We start from the raw sequence: 14,801 nt of genomic DNA, 5'->3' as shown, positions 1-14,801 counted from the left end.
TATCCCAGAAAAAGGTGCATGAATGTCTTTTAAATGTTACAAAAGATACTCAGCTTATGTCATAATTTTAAAAGTTAAGTAAAATAATACAAAGATACAGCTTTTCAACTACCACATTTGTGGAAAACCTACATGTCCTGCCCTCTCGTGGTCTCAAACATTGCTGGCGGGAGCCCAGGTTGGTTAGCTTTATAAGGAAGAAAATGTGGTACTCCATCTAAGATCTGCAGATACGTTTACCCTCTGACCAACTTACACAAACCTGTAGGAATTTATCCTACGGATAGACCTCTTATATAATAATTTGTCAATGCAGATCTATTATAACATCTGTAATAATAACACAAGATTTTTGAAAATCAATTTTAGGAGACTTCTACCTAAACTGATAATATATCAGAAAAACAGAAATAAAGCCAAAGATGATGAAGATGCTGTGTGTTTACTTCTATAGAAGACCTGATTTATGTTAGGTGAAAAAAGACAGTCATGTTAGTGCTAAACATTCACTCTTAAAAAAAGAATCAGTGAATAAGAATATATATATATATATAATTTGTGTTTGCTGACAAAGTATTTCCAAGGACACAAAGACCTCAATAAGTGTTGCTTTGTTGCAGGAAGTTACAGGGGCTGGGTGTCAGGGTGTGAGTATAGCTTTATTCTATGTTCATTATCATGGGAAATCTTTACCTGTTTACAGAACAAATAATTTAATATTCACGGGGGAATCATTTGGTGAGTCATAAGAAAATGTTGGGAGCTCACTGTTTTCTTTAATCACTCGAATGCTTTTGCTAAGAGTAGTGTTGTAGCTAGTAAAGCACTAATTTTCTACTTCAAATCAATTATGTCTAGTGCTTTTGGCACTTTGAAATGAATGAGGTAAAGTGTTAGCCACGCTGCTCCATACCAGGGTCCCCAAGTGGGCGGCATTCGTCCTTAGGAGCTGCTCCACACAGTTCTCGTGACTTGGCAGGGTAATTACCCCATGCGCCCTTATCACAGGCTGGTCTTCTTAATAGGCAAAGATGTTTCTGAACCCTTCCCTTACATTGCAGCAGGCTTATTCTATACATACACACTCATTGCTCTACTTCACTTATTCTAGAAACACACACTCATTTATTCACTGTACATTTGTTCAAGATCTATAGTTAGTAAACTTCCCGAGGAGATGCATTTGTCTGACATGTCCTTCCCCTTCCTTCAAGGGGCTCATGGTCGAGTAGCACAACAGCGTGGTCTCACTGCTTTGCGGGTGCCAAGTGCACACAAATGGGAAAGAAAGTAGGAAATGCAAGTGGAAAAGCCAGTAGGGAACGGTCATCTTGGCTTGAGAAAGAGCTGCGGAGGGCCTCAGGACTGTTCCACGGAGTGTAAATTAGCAGTTTTCTAGGCAAACCAGATTTAAGATAGGGGAAAAAGAAAAGTTCTTATGCAGAGGCACTTTGGGCAAAGTGTGGAGGTTTGGGAATACACAGTATTGGAAAAACTGGTGGCGAGTTCAGCATTCTAGAATATGTCTGTGTTTGTTGGTTTAGTCTTGTATTTTAAGAGGAACTCGTATTACTAACACTAAGCACTTCCTCTGCAATCTTTGTGTATTGTGCCAGTTAGTCTATCAAAACACTCTGAGGTACGTATTATCTCTTCTCTGCGGATGATTTTGAGAACTGTAAACTGTGAACATTCCAGTCACACACATCGGTATGATTAGAACTCAAACAGAAATCCTGTGCTCTTCGATATAAATGAAAGATTTTCTGGAATTTTATTTCCCCTTGCAGAGTCACTTTTTACCTTTCTCCATGTACTCTCTAGCCGTGGAAACCAGCCTGTACAGGGACAGGAATGGGCCCCTCGCCCAAGGGACTCCAGTGTGGCTGGTCCCCCAGGTAGATGGCGCCAGCAACCAGAGGGAAAGCAGCACGCAGGAGTATTTTATCTTCAGGCTTCCTCTCTGCCATCACCTTGTGCTACCTGTGACGTCTAACGCGTGACTTCCTGTCCAGGGGGCCCTGTCTGCACTCCTTACCCCTCCTGGCTGGCAGTACCCGCTCCCTGCCCTCCTCCCGGAAGGCTTGAGGAGGCACAAGCTCCACCGTACTTTCTGTTTGATTTCCCTGCCTGCAGCTCAGACTTTCCAGAACAGGCTCTTTATTAAACTCTCCTCAAATTATCCTAATTTGAAAATGCCATCTGTTTTTATATGGCACCAGATCAGCGCCCAAGAAGTTACTACTGTAATCGAAGGGAGAACTTTTGAAAGTCTGTAGGCAGGAAATGAAGGGGTGAAAAGAACTCCAGAGGATCAGAACAATGTAGATCTGAAAGGAATAATCCTCACTTTCAAGGTTTGGGAGTTTCGTGCACCCTTCATGCTGCATCGGGAAAAAAAATTAAACTGAAATAACTAGTAAGAAGATGGAACAAAATAAGTGGCTTCCAGCCTGACACTGGAATAGTTAGTGGGACTATTAGGGGGACTGGGAGAAGTCTGACTGTATTCATTGAAACACGGTGGTTATTCTCAGAGGATAGTACCAGAATGGGGTGATAATCCAAACATGCAATTAGTGGCAAGTCCACACAACCAGAGGTGAAGGGTCCCCTGCTGGGCAGATCAAGCAACAGGGAACACTGACCTTCTCAGTCCTATTTGGAAGATTAGAGAAGCAGTGACCATCAAGAATATCAGATAGGGTTGGGGATTTAGCTCAGCGGCACAGCACCTGCCTGGCAAGCGTGAGGTTGTGAGTTCAATTCCCGGTACCAGAAAAAAGAAAAAAAAAAAAAAAAAGAATATCAGATCATGGCAAGATCCTACCCCTGAGAGTTGATCCAAGTCCAAATCCTGGAAAAGGGGACCAAGGCAAAGACAAAAATGCTGGGCTGTGGAGTGTGTTGCTGCATCTCTTCTGTGTTTACCTAGAGTTGCTGAGGCCACCAGTTGCATAGCAGAGTGGACCATCGCTTGGTTAAAGGAAGGGCAAGTGGCTCTGTGAGGAGTGGAAGGTGCTGCCTGGCCCTAAAACTGGCACCAAGCCTGCCACTTTAGCGGGTGACAGAACCATCTGTTTGCATCACAAGCTTCACAGCAGCAGCACTTGGCAGTGTTTGACAAAACATCAGTGCTGCTCATCACGGTTCAAGTTAAAATGTGAAGTAGCGCAGGTATAAAGCTGATGGCACTGCATTCCTAAGTTCTGTTTCCTACTGAGCTTCAGTTTCATGGTAAAAAAAAATGAAGCAATATTTTCAACACTAACTTCTTTCTGGGTTTTAAAAAAGTTTTTGGTTTATGGTTTTCAAGAACAATATATAGAAAGTGACTTCCTAAATTAACACATCAGTTACTTAAATCGAAGGGATAGGAGTGACTGCCCTGAAAAAATATATATGACCTTTTATGAGGATCACTTTATAGGAGATAAAATATAGATGTCCCACTGACTCCTGCAGGTGCTGTATTAATCTTCAAGGAGTAAATCATAGAGGTGAAGAGTTTACGCTGCTTCCCTCGGTGTTGAGCATTCTGATTGAGTGAATGTCTTGTGTGATGGGAAAGATAATATAATGAATATCTTATTATGCCTGAAGTGACATGAAAAAAAACATGACTGACACTCTGTTTTGTTGTAGGTGGGAGTGAAAGGCACGCGGTTCCTGGCCCGCAGCGTCGCAGCTGAGGGGTGAGAGCCGCAGCATGCTGGCTCCAGCCCTGAGGGCAGTCATGGGCTTCGGCTCCAGGTGAGTACAGTGCTCGGCTGGCGGGCTCCGCGTGACGCCGAGCAGGGCACAAGGCGCGCTTCTCTGCAGCTCTATGGAAGGATTCACCCTGTAACCCCAGCAGCCCTCCTCCCTTTGCAGAGCACTGCAGCACTGCATCTCTTTAAAGAATTCTCCTATTAAAATTCCTTTGCATCCCTCACACCAATATCTATTTTCCCCTTCTCACTTAAAGTGACAGAACAGAGTGATGGACGAGGTTCCTTCTAAACCGAGCATCTGGTTGTCAGGGCTGCGTGTGAAAAAGAAGCATCAGCCAGTCCTGGGGAACAAGGGGGCGGGGCCTCTCCTGGTAATGATGCGGAGGGGTGCCACGCCTCGCTGCAGCTGGCTAAGGCCCTCGTGATGAGTCTCCTGCGGCCTGAGGCATCGGAGGACCCAAGCGTTTTCCCACTTAGCATCGGACCTTTAGAGTGGTCAAGTTACACAAGAACTCAAAAGATGACTTAACTTCTGGTTTTAAAAGTGTCAGGGGTCAACGCTGTGACACAGATTCCGTTTTAGTCATGCCTGAGTCTGTTCTTTCATGAGTCTTCGGCTAGCACGTGTGCTCAGGTAGAGACATTAATATGAAACTCTTGTGGGATAAACAGAATAACAGGCAAGAAAACTCAGAGGTTAAACAACAGCAACAAGTATGTATACTGGTCTTAAAAGCATACTATGGTTATGTATAACTCATAGAATCTCCATGGTTACAAAGATGACAAACCAACCAAGGCTACCAGGAAAGGGCTATAAAAAGACCCAAGCCTCTAATCCAGCACTTGGCAAGGCTGAGGCAGGAGGGTTGCAAGTTCTAGTGTAGCCTGGATGACTTAGCTAGACTCTGTGGTAAAATACAAAAGAAGTAAAATAAGGTTTGAGGATGAAGTTCAGTAGGAAGGTTAAAGGTAAGGTCTCCCATCCCTCAAAAAGATTACATGATAGCCAGGGATATAGCTCCGTGGCCCAAGTGCCTGCCTGGCAAGCACAAGGTCCTGAGTTCAATTCCTGGTACTAAAAAAAAAAAAGAAAAAAAAAAAAGATTACATGATAACCACTTGATCTATTTATCAGATACATTAATGAGCCTTTGACACAGGCATTTCGTATCTAGAGATTTAATGTAAGAAAAATGAGTTTCTGAAAAGTTTTAATGAGAAGGATATTGACTATCATCTGTTAAGTAGCATGAAGATTCTATACAGTACAAATATGTAATTTTAAAGAACTCACAGGAATTTTTAAATATCTATAGAACCATTAAAACCCATGCTTTAGAAGAATACTTATGCCAAGGAGGAAGGCACAGGTTTATTTTCAAGTTTTTAAAAAGAAGGTAATGGTGCATTTATAGGGCATTATTAAGATTGGCATTGTGGATGGAAAGAAGCAAAAGCCTCAGTATGATAAAGTGATTTTAGTTCTAACAGCCTGTTTTTATGTTTTCTTTAATTTTTAACTTTGTGTTTTCAGCATACATACTTTCAATAATCAGGGGAAAACCTCTTAATTTTGAAAGTGAAATCTGCAATTTATGCAATAAGCAGAAGTAGGACTACAGAAGAATAACCAGGTCATAAAAAGTCACTATATTTTGTAGAAGCATTAAAGATCAAATTACAAAATTGCAATAAAATCCTATATTTGTATAAGAAATAATATACTTACACATCATTTTATAGTAAGAAAAAATACACTTGCATTTAAGTAAATGGGAGATTATAAAAGGAAAGAAAATAAGTAAGTGTGTAGAGTCCAAAAAGAATGTATGAAATTTGAGTAGTGCTTTTAAGAGTAATCATAGTGCCCAGGATTTAGCTCAGTGGCACAGCACCTGGTGCTGAGTTCTGATTCCAGGTACCCTTCCCCCCAAAAGAGAGAAACTATACAGGAATTTACTTTCAGTGATATTTGCAAAAGTTGGTAAGTTTAATTGTGTAATCTTGATGAGCTTGGGACCTGCCCCGGGGGTTACTAAAGCACACTTCTGTGTGTGTCTGGATGAGTGATGGAAGTACCTTGGAAACTATATTGGGTCCTTCACTGTTCCTCTCGACACTCCTCCCAGCCCTTGACATAAGCATATCTCTCTACTATGACCTTTAGCCATGATGTTCCTGCATTGGAACAAGCTAAGCATGAACTGAATCCCCTGGAACCGTGAACCAAATTAAACATCTCCTCCTTTAAGTTCTGGGTGTCCAGTGTGCTGTCTCAATTATGGGAAGGCTGACTAGTGCAATACTTTTTCAATTCACACACTTTAGAAAACAAAATTCACCCTTCTAGACTCTGTGTCCTTCAGATTCATATTCTCTTTCCTCCCTCCGCTGTGTCAAGACTGAGAGAACAAAATCCTGCTTAACAGGGTAGTGTATAACCAAAGAGCTGCACAGACTGGATGAGTAGACTGGAGTCCTCCTTAATGGATAGGAGGTCAAGTTTATGAATGTAATCATGTTAAATTTCTCCCTTCCTTTTCATATCATTAGTGAATTTACTCTTAATATTCATTAATCTCTTTTCCATAGTTCTCCTCAAATAAGAACATTAAAATACAGAAGTCAACTAAGTCTAAGTAGAAACTAGAAAGATGCAGGAAAAAGTGAATACAATCCTAGGTTAGAGATGGCAACAAACCAAAGTAGCAACAGGGCATAGATTGGCTACTGGTTGACCTAAGCTCAGATATCTGTTCTGCCACACACAGAATTTGCAGCTCAAAGCATATCGGTCCCTTCAAGCTTCTGAGGCTTAAATTACTCATTTGTCCTAAATTTCCCTACTCTGAAAATCAGCTAATCTGGGATGTGTAAAAGCACCTCAGAAGTGCTCAAAGATGTTGCAAATCCGTGGGTGGATTTAGAGCACCCACCAAAAGAAGAGAAACCGCTAATCCAAGCAAAGTTTAGAGACCATAAATGGACTTGAAAAATAAACTGACCTGGAAAATAAAAAGTGTGTGTGCGTGTGTATGCACATGTGTGTGTATGTGTGGGTGTGTGTACTGTTCTTGTGTGCATCAGAGGAGAAAGAGATCACTTCTACTAAGTCAGATGCTGAAATTTTTCCTATATTCCCTTCCACCTGACATTTCCTTCAGCTATTACAAGGCAAGTTACCAACAAAGCATTCACATTCGTTATTGTCATTTCTGTGGCCATTCTCCAGACTATGCTCCAGGTTGTTCATTTTCCATTCCATAGCACTGTGTGTTCTCTGTTGCTGCTATTCTGGTGGTGGAATACCAGCTTGCTCTGGGAAGAGGATGTAGAAGCAGTAGGTGCAGAGAAGTCTTTCCCTCCTTTTCAGTTTAATGTATGCGGCCTGCCCATCAGATCTGCATGATCCAATAGTTAGTGATGGTCTGTCTTCCTTAGATCAGAAATAGAATCCTGCCCTGAATAAGAACCTGCCCTAAAGTAATGAGTGTGGCAATGTAAAGCAACTTCTTTCATAAAGTCAACTCACAAAGTAAATGTGATAGGAAAATTAAAGACACATAGTATTAAGATGGCATTAATTCCTGGATCCGGAAATTAATTCCAGCCATATCATATTACGGATGCTGCATGCTCTGAAAGTTAAGCTGTAGCTAACATCACGCAGCCATGGAAGTTACTGCCAAGAACCAAAGTACTGTTAAATTTCAGCAGTTGAGCTTATACTTGCCGAAGTACTATAATTTAGGGAATATTTTGTGAAGTGTAATAAAAATTGGAAATTGTCCGAAGATAACTCTTACACATGTATCAGTGTTCATTAGTCATTTAAGCATCCAGATCTAAAATAAATCAAAATAGATCTAATGTTCAGCACATTCAAAGCACTGTGATTTCAAAAGAATAGATTTTATATGGAAAAATTAAGGTGAATTAGGTAAGTATTAATCAAAGTGTTCCTGTTTTTACACACATAATTCAAAGAAAAAGGAAATGATCCAAAAGCAGGCTGGAACCGAGAGAGACTCTGACAATAACGCCTCCTATAAATGAAAGAAAGGTGTGATAAAGCAAAGTATCTTAATTATCTAGTACATATGTTGCACTGCACTAGATTTTTAGAGACGATACCTATGCATAAAATATTTCTGCCTACAAATAGTGTATCCTCCACCATAGAAGTTACACTATATATACTAAATGGCACATTATTATGTACACATGTATGTATTAAACTAACGATCATAGTTTTAGGTTCTAAAGAATGAACAGAAGCTGGGCATGGTGGTGCATGCCTGTAATCTCAGAATTTTGGAGACTGAGGTAGGAAGATCACTGTAAGTTTGAGGCCAGCCTGGGCTACATAGTGAGTTCAAATCCTACCTGAATTACAAAGTGACACTTTGTCTCAAAAGAAGAAATTAAACACAAATGAAGTGTGTATTGATGAAATGCATATTACTTTTTTTGTAAAACAAACAACATCTGAGTTAAACAGTTGAAAATGCTTCTTGAAGGAAGTTAGACTTGATGTAAATGAAATGGCACAGACATGCCTACAGGAAACAGAGTTTAGATGGAGGAATGGCACACATACGAAGGGTAAGTGTGAGTGGAAAGCACACGAGGAAAAGACAGTGGACAGGTTTTATCAATAAAGGGAAGAAATGAAAGATAATGCTGGAAGAAAGGACAAGGATTAATTTTTTTTTTTTGAGTCTTGATGTCAGCCCGAGGAACGGAGGTAAAAATTTATCTTATCTTTTACCTCCAGTGATTCACTACTTTTCATTAGGCTGGAACTCAATAAAGTCACATAGCAGAATGCTGTTATACATTTTTGTAACTTGATATGGAAGTACTTGATATTCGAATTGCTGGCTGAGTATGTAATAGTCACTGCCAAGTCTATAAGGGCCATGGCAGAGCTTTATTACCATAGAGCTAATAAGCAAAATTAACTTCCTATGGCATATAAAATATAAAACTAAATGAACACTTCTTCTACCTTTCAATATTGTTATTTTCTACATCAAATAGTCCTAAAGTTGTAAGTCAAGGCTGGGCAACTATGAAAATTAACCTTGGTGCTATATAGGAAACCTTTTTCTATTTATAGCAAACAAATAAAATTTAAAGTTATGATGACATGATACTGAGAAGGCCTAGGTAAAAATGAAAATTTTATGTAACATATAAATATTCAGTAATCTTTTTTTTTAAATCTTAATGAAGACCATAGCTTCATTTTCTTGAAGCATGTAAGAATTTTTAATGTTTTTCTTGACATTTCCACATTAATGTTAGTGAGAAAAATCAGACTTTAGGTTGCAACTATCACTTTGGTGCAGAGTGAGTCAGATCTATTTGAGACTCATGGTTGTGATTTCTGCAAGTTCTTAACTCTGATTAGAGGTACCGTCGTCTTTAGTTCTAAAGTCGTCATCAGTTCTAATCCCTGGTGCTTGCTTTTCCTTCTTTTCTCCTCTTTTCCTCCTGTCCTCATTCAACACATGTTTGAATGTTAAAGTTTCACAGGTCCTGACTCTTCTTTCACAGTGTGTTTTTGCTTTTTTGTGTTGAGACAGGGTCTCACTATGCAGCTCAGACCGGCCTTGAACTCACTTTGTAGCCCAGGCTGGCCTCGATATCTTGAATATCTTCCTGCCTGGGGCTCTGGAATCCTGGGATTACAGGCTTACACCACTACACACAGCTCATATTGTCTTTTATATCTTCCTTTTGCTTTCCACTTTTCCCTGCTTTTACCTTATAAAACTCAATTATTTTTAGTTTTACAACTAAAGAGTATCCTTACACATGACCCTCTTTCTGTGTTCATATTCCATATATCCCTTCTTTGACTTATAATTAACACAGTAATTCTTCTGTTATATGAACATTACCTTATAGCCGTCCTTCTCAAAATATTAATATATCTATTGTTTATATTGAGTTTTTTAACTCGCTATGATGAGTTGGATGCAAATTGATATGATGGCAAAATATTAGGTAATTTTGAAATAGAATTTAGAGGTTTAAGGCAACTAAGAATGTGGAGGTTGGTTTACAGACTGGAGAACCATTAGAATTCCAATGAAACAAGGACAAAATCAAGAAAAATATTCTAGTAGAATAAAACATTTTTGTTACAGCAAAATTAGAAGGCAGGAGGGCAAAAGTGGTTGAAAATGAAAAAGTCTCAGAAAGAGAAGCAGAATGATTAAGGTAGAAATATTGTTTTCTTTTTAATTTATTTCTTTGAAACTGAAGTCACTATTGTCATCTGCTGGGCAATGAAAAAAAGAATTGTCATAAGACTGTGACATTCAAGATTTCTGCTTGATGACAAATAATGAAAAGAATGCTTTAAAAGTTATTAATGTAGCATGAAACAAATAATGCTCTAGTTATCCAAAAAAGGTAAATTATTTTTCAAGTGTTCTTTATATAACATAGAACCTCCCCCAAAATTACGTGTGATCTAGGTATAGACCTTAAATACCAGCATTTCATCAGTTAATCTCTGTTCTCTTAGCTCTCCTGCCTCCTGGAGATGCTAATTACATTGAAACCTTAGAGTCTGACTATGCCTTCCCTTTGAAGGGTGAATATGCACAATTTTTTTCTTGTAGAAGGAAAAATACAAAATTTGTTTAATAAGGCAACATTTTTAACCTTGCCCTTGTAATCGGAAGAATTTTCGCTTTTTAGGTAACATTCAGTTGAGTATTGCCCTTTGATCATTGCTATTAAAATTTGTGATGCATCGTAAGTGCATGAAAGTTCAGATTTTGTTCCAGTCAGGCCTGATGGTAAAATAACACTATCTGAAATATATACCAGTTTGTAAAGTCGAAGAAATTGTCTCTCAATATTACCTAGTTTTAAATTTTAGTAAATGCAGTGGCCCAGTGGAAATTCACAAATTCTTCCACTAACAGAAGGAAGACCTTCATACACTAGGCTTCCTCTCAAACCTACTTTTAAACATTAGAAACAACGTGTTCTATTAAAGTTATAAGGATATGTGTCATCTTCTGGTATTGAGACCCACAAAACTTTTGCCTTAAATTTCAGTCAAAGCATACATCCTAATTTTTTGAAGTAATTTACTTTTAAAAATATAAGAGGCAAGAAGGACATCTTCTGGGCTCTCTTTGGGAGGGAGATAGTTTAACTTTCAAAAGTATGCTACAAATAGTCGTGAACTATATTTCTTTTTAACTGTTTATCCCTAAGAACTAAGGGGCAGAGAATGTCTCTGTGTAACCTCAAGTGTATTCTATTGTTAAAATGACTTAAGTGGTTTTGCAGTAATACAAATTGTTCTAACTTTTGAAGTCAGTTTTACTTTTATAAACAGGCATGTATGATTTAGTCATGAAATAGTATGAAGAGGCTTATAATCACAGCAAGAGAATCACAGGAGCTTCCCCCTAGCCTTTCTGGGATTTAGTTTTGCTGAATAAAGACCCACATTCACATTTTGAATCTATCTAGAAACTATGTTAACTATTTATTATGCTTATCTTTTTTTTTCCTTTTAGATGAAACCAAATTCTTTTTTTTTATTTTAAAGATAGAAAAACTAACCAAACAACAACAATGAAGACAAAATCAAAACAACACAAAAACAACAAAAATGATACATGACCTCAAAACAAAATGATATGAATTAACGATGGTTGCTACATTACATACTGTTATATTCAACAAAGTTGCTCAGTCCACCAGACTTAAGAATGTAAAAATGGTCAAAGAATCACAGACAGTAATAAAAGATAAAACATTGGAAATGATGTAGAGCTTCACCATACAGGATGGTAGGAGTTCACCAAAGATCTTATACTGCATATTGTTGTTTTCAGATCAGCCGTTCTGGTTATCAGATTCAAGTGTGCAAAATTGGTGAAGAAAAAAGAAAATTTTAAGCATTGACTGTTCCTTTCAATAAACCACAGACATCAGCCATACACCTATCCATATTATACTTATCTTGATTCATCAAATTTGAATATGACCTGTTAACTTCCTATGATGTTTGATGACAAACCTGGGGGTCTGTCATTTCCATTCTTGTATCCTCTCAGTGTGTTAAATAAAATTATTTGAACAAAATTTTTATTTAGGGTTCACATTATTATAGCTGTGTAAATATTTTTTCTAAGTTTCCATTTTTAGCGTAGTTACTTTTCCTGAGGTTTGTAATATTGCCCACGGTTATTTTATTCTTTGAAAAAAGTGATGAATATACTTATGAATTCCACTATTATCAATATGTTTTTTGGGGGGGATACCAGAGTTGAACTCAGTACCTCACGCTTGCCAGGCAGACACTGCACCACTGAGCTGAATCCCCAGCCCCGTGATCCATGCGTTGCAGCCGCCTGCAGCCTTCCATCTTCTTCTCCTAGAGCTGATTGCTGCCTCAGCCTCCTGGACTCTGCTTTGTCTGGCTCAGGTCTCCAGGTTGCACTTCTTCCCAAAGTTCAATGAGGGTCTCGCTTTGCAGAGCCACCACCTTTTGTAGCTTCCTGCAAGGTGTGGTGGACCCAAAGCCTCTGTACTTGTCTTCAAGGTGCACCTACACTCTGTCGCCCCACTGGTGTCGTTTGAGTGTGTTCTGGAGAATACAGCTTACAAACACGTTTCCCAATTAAGAAAGACTCACTCTACTGCCAGCTTAATTTCTCTCTTATTTACAGATGACTTCTGTTTCACTTTTCTTTTACTCTAGGACCCTTATAGCATTTCTAAAATTCTGCACACTGTGGAGACGTGTGTGTGTGTGTGTGTGTGTGTGTGTGTGTGTACATTCTTCACTCTTTCATCTTGTCACGGTCAGCTGTTGAGCCCTTTGTATTTCTCTTCCTTTTCTGTCTCTTGCGATTGTCCATCTCTGTCTTTTGTTGTATGCATTAGAAGGTTTCCTTGCTTTTATTGTTTACCATCCTATTCATTTTTTAGCTATTAATTTGAACATCAATGGACCTGAACTGAAAAGTTGTGAAACAGTATGATGAATACCAAGCTGCCTTTAATCAGGTCATCCGTGTAACGTTCGCCCCACTGGCTGTCCTTTCTGAACACTACGCACAACCACCTTTGCAGACTGACACTTTGTCCTCCAGTGTGAGGGCTCGCTCAGAACAGTGTACTGTAATGACCTGCCACATCTCTTCAGATCTCCTCCCTCTAGAACACTTGCCAGGCTCTCTTGCCTGTCATTACAGTATTTTCTATTTTAAGAATACAATCTTCAGGGGGCTGAGGATTTAGCTCAGTGGCACAGCACCTGCCTGGCAAGCACAACATCGTGAGTTTGATTCCTGGTACCAGAAGAAAAAACAAAAACAAAACGAACAAAAAAAAAAAAGAATAAAATCTTCATTATCCTCATAGCTTGGTTTTAATTTTGATTTACCTAATGTCATACTTCTAGTCTCCTACTAATTTTCTAGTTTCTCCTTTTTATTGCTCATTTCACAGAGTTCTTGGTTGCTTTTGTTTTATTATAATAAGTGTTTTTATCATCTACATATTGATTAGAGGGATTTTTGCCCTGTTCTTTAATTCCGTACATCCTCCCTGTTTGACCTCAGCCTTTTTCAATTCTTACCACAGGTCTCAAGTGCTCATGAAGTTTTACTCCGATGGCAGGGTTACCTTTGCTCCTTCATTCCTATTTTAGAATAGACTTTAGTGATAGGAACTGAAGTAGTAGGGTAGGTTGGTAGCGTTCTGGAAACCTAAGCAGGAGAGGTAGGCTGTAGACTCTGATTAAACGTGTCAACTTGTAATAGTAGCTTTGCCCAAAGTCGAAAATTTACGAGAGTGGATTTCTCTGCAGAATAAACTACTTAGCATTCAAGAGATTCAAGGAAGGTGGTTGCTGATTGAGAATGCCAGGTGTTCCCTGGCCATGCAGGTGAGATAGAGTAACTACTTTAGAACTGTATAGCTTGTTGCCCCTTTGAAACCGTGCTTCGTTCCTTTCATCCTGAAGCATTCGCTTCTTCCATGTAATGGGATACTGATGACTTCTGTGCGTAGTGTGCTGAATTTGTATGGGTGAGCCACACCATGGAGAGACAGTGGTACATCCGGGACAGAGTGGTCCATCTCAGCTCTCCCATCACATTCACCTCTACCTGCTTCCTTCCCACCACAATGCACGGAAATACAGCACAATGTTTAAGACTATGTTTCCGAAATCAAACTGTCTGGATTTGATTCCTAGTCTTATCACTTACTGATTATATGGTGCTAAGCAACTGTTCAGTGTTTCCCTATGCACACTGTGTTCTGTATAAAACAGAGATAGTGCCGGGAACACGGCAGATAGTGAGGCAGAGCAGTGCCCCATGCTACCAACCTAGCTACTCTTGTCATTTCTCTTCCTCCAGTATCTCTACTTGAGTTTTTTGAATCCCTATAAATAATTTTTAAATTATTTTCAAAATGTGTGATGGGTACGTGAAGGGCAAAAGATTTATTATTGTGGTAAGTCGTGCTTTTAATATCAAGTCTTTTAATTTTACTCACTTAATTTCTCTACTAAATTTTTGCCTCGTGAAATTTTGTCTGATCTGTAAGTTCTTTTTTTAATATACCTCATTTCATCTTAACAACAAGAAAAAATACTTTTTGAAACACTCAGATTAATTTCAGGATTTCACTTATCTGTATAAAAAGCTATTTTATTTTCTGAGCTATTGTACCAGATATAATTATATGTGTGTTATAAACTCTGAAATCATTTATCATTGTTCCTTTGGTGATACTGATATTATGTGTGTGACAACTTATGTTCCAAATGATTTAAGGATCCAATCTCAATTAATGTTATCACATATAACATTATAAAAAATAGATTTTTTGTAGTTTACTGTGTATCACTGATTAAACAGGCAATAGAATCCCTATCTTCTGGCTATAGATATTTATGTTATAGAAGTTCAGTTATTTAAATATTTATAAAATGAGCATTGCAAGCAGCACTTTTGGAAAGCAGTTAATAAGAACAGACACCAAAAGCACTATCATTATAACAGCAAAGTGCTTTGCCACTCCAATAAC

General features: G+C 38.6%; 1 protein-coding gene across 7 annotated transcripts in view; it reads left to right on the top strand.

Annotated features, from left to right (window-relative positions):
* Nucleotides 1-14,801, top strand: part of Ptprd (protein tyrosine phosphatase, receptor type, D) — a 2,098,812-nt gene that overhangs the window by 584,323 nt on the left and 1,499,688 nt on the right. For all 7 annotated transcript variants that reach the window (XM_013516335.1, XM_013516328.1, XM_013516331.1 and 4 more), the window contains exon 4: nt 3,646-3,753. The gene's annotated coding sequence lies outside the window, so the exon portion shown is untranslated. The remainder of the gene's footprint in view (nt 1-3,645; nt 3,754-14,801) is intronic.

Source organism: Chinchilla lanigera, unplaced genomic scaffold (genome assembly GCF_000276665.1).
Source record: "Chinchilla lanigera isolate Chin_1 unplaced genomic scaffold, ChiLan1.0 scaffold00033, whole genome shotgun sequence".
Lineage (NCBI taxonomy): Eukaryota > Metazoa > Chordata > Mammalia > Rodentia > Chinchillidae > Chinchilla > Chinchilla lanigera.
Note: the sequence above shows the minus strand (reverse complement) of the source record. Positions and strands in the feature narration are given on the sequence as shown.